We start from the raw sequence: 2,811 nt of genomic DNA, 5'->3' as shown, positions 1-2,811 counted from the left end.
CTCCTCCTGGAACACCACAACATAATGGTGTATCTGAAAGGAGGAATCGACCTTGTTGGACATGGTTCGATCCATGATGGGGTTTGCTGGTCTGCCGATCTCCCTCTGGAGATATGCGCTCGAATCGGCTTGTTACCTTCTAAATAGAATTTTGAGTAAATCTGTAACCAAAACACCATATGAGATATGGATAGGACGTAAGCCAGTACTCTCGCACCTTAGGATTTGGGGGTGTCCGGCTTATGTTAAACGTTTAATTACGGATAAGCTTGGACCTAGGTCTGACAAGTGTAATCTTATAGGGTACCCAAAAGAGACCAAAGGGTATTACTTCTACCTAGCTGATGAGCAAAAAGTGTTTGTCAGCCTTAAGGCAATCTTTTTGGAAAAGGAGTTCCTTGGTGAAGGGACTGTTGCCTCTAAGATCGAACTTGACGAAGTTCGATAGGTGAAAAAATCGACACAAGTTGCTGAACCTGAATCAGATTTGATTAGATCAGATCCGGAGCCCATTGTTCAAGCACCCTTAAGGCGATCTGGTAGAGTACCACGTCAACCAGACAGATACTATAGTTTCTTGGTCCGGGACGACGATCCTATCGAACTTGATAAAAATGATGAGGATCCGATCACCTACATAGATACAATGCAGAGACCCGACTCTGAGAAATGGGCTGGAGGTAATGAAATCCGAAATGGAGTCCATGAAGGTCAACGATGTGTGGACATTGGTTGACCCACCCGAAGGAGTAAAACCCATAGGGTGTAAATAGGTCTTCAAAAGGAAGAGAGGTGCAGACGAAAAGGTGAAAACCTATAAAGCCCGTCTGGTTGCCAAAGGATATCATCAACGTTATGGTATAGACTATGACAAGATGTTTTCTCCTATGGCAATGCTCAAATCCATTCGGATTATGCTTGCGATAGCTGCCCATCTGGACTATGAAATCTGGCAGATGAATGTGAAGATAGCTTTCCTAAATGGAGAGTTGGATGAAGAGGTGTATATGATACAACCTGAAGGATTCACATCCACAGATGAGTCTAAGGTGTGCAGGCTACAGAGGTCCATTTATGGACTTAAGCAGGCATCACGGAGTTGAAACATACGTTTTGATAAGACGATCAAGACGTATGGCTTCGTTAAGAATGGAGAAGAGCCCTGCATTTATAAGTGGGCTAATGGTCCAGTAGTAGTATTTCTTGTATTGTATGTGGATGATATTCTCTTAATCGAAAATGATATCCCTGTATTACAGGGAATAAAGATTTGGCTATCGTCACAGTTCTCCATGAAGGATCTGGGAGAAGCTTCCTACATCCTAGGGATGAGGATCTATAGGGATAGATCTAAAAGATTGCTTGATTTATCTCAGTCCACATACATTGATACTATGCTGAAGAGGTTCAACATGGAGAATTCCAAGAAAGGCTATCTTCCGATAGGCCATGAAATTTCTCTCTCGAAGAGAGATTGTCCGACAACACCTCAAGGGAGAGAGCGTATGGGTAGGATTCCATATGCTTCAGCAGTGGGATCTATCATGTACGCCATGATATGTACACGACCAGATGTGGCATACTCACTAGGGGTAGTGAGTAGATACCAATCTGATCCAGGGAAGAATCACTGGAAGGTTGTTAAAACCATCCTGAAGTATTTAAGAAATACTAAGGACCAGTGGCTTGTTTATGGTGAATCGAACTTGAGACCTATAGGGTTTACAGACTCTAGTTTCCAGTCTGATCACGATGACAGCAAAAGTGTGTCAGGATTTATTTTTACCCTTAATGGTGGGGCTATCTGTTGGAAAAGTTCCAAGCAGCACAGTGGCAGATTCAGTTTGCGAGGCAGAGTATGTCGCCGCATCAGATGCTGCCAAAGAAGCAATGTGGCTGAAAAAATTCATCATCGAGCTCAGAGTAGCACCCTCCCTTGTTGGTCCAGTTCTGCTCTACTATGACAGCTCTGGAGCCATTGCTTAGGCGAAGGAACCAAAGGCACACCAGTGGACGAAGCATATTTTGCGCTGCTACCATCTCATTCGAAAAATTATGGATCGAGGTGACGTCGATCTTCAGAAGATCGATGGGAAGGAGAACTTGGCTGACCCATTCACTAAAGCCATTGCGGTGAAGGAGTTCGACAACTACAAGTCGAAGATGGGTATTAGATACTGCACCGATTGGCTTTAGGCCACGTGGGAGATTGTTGGGAATAGTGTCCCAAAGTCAATCATCAGCCTGTTGATGGTTGTGGTCATTTTTGTATTTGTACATGAATTATGAATTAATAAAAATTATTTTGGTATTTTTTTCATCACAAAATGTTTCATCTTCTAATGAACTCCTATGTTGTGATGAAGTCCTTAGGACTATTTAGACTCGACAAAGGAGGATTTATCGTTTAGTCCTTAAATCTGTTCGCGACCAAATGATACGTTGTTACCAAGGACGACAATATTTATCAAGCATAGGTCATTGTGTGCCATATAGGTTGGTTGTCCTTTTAACCAATGAGTGTGGAGACACTGGTATGGCATACAGGTGAGATGTAAGGGTACATCTGTACTGAACGTGACCAACTCCGGAGCTATTTCTGCTGTCAAAATTTACTCCGATGGAATATGGGTATAAATATCCCTCTGATCTGAGACCACCATGGTGACTTGCAAGTAACTCACTGCACTTAGGCACTGGACTACCTGAATTTTTAATTCAGTGACGGAAGGCTGCTGGGTGTAGTCAAGTACTTGACTTGTCGGTACGTGTGTCAAGATGGGATTGACCACTCCAGTTTAGGAGCTGTAT

The sequence above is a fragment of the Elaeis guineensis genome, chromosome 8 (genome assembly GCF_000442705.2).
Source record: "Elaeis guineensis isolate ETL-2024a chromosome 8, EG11, whole genome shotgun sequence".
NCBI lineage: Eukaryota > Viridiplantae > Streptophyta > Magnoliopsida > Arecales > Arecaceae > Elaeis > Elaeis guineensis.
Note: the sequence above shows the minus strand (reverse complement) of the source record.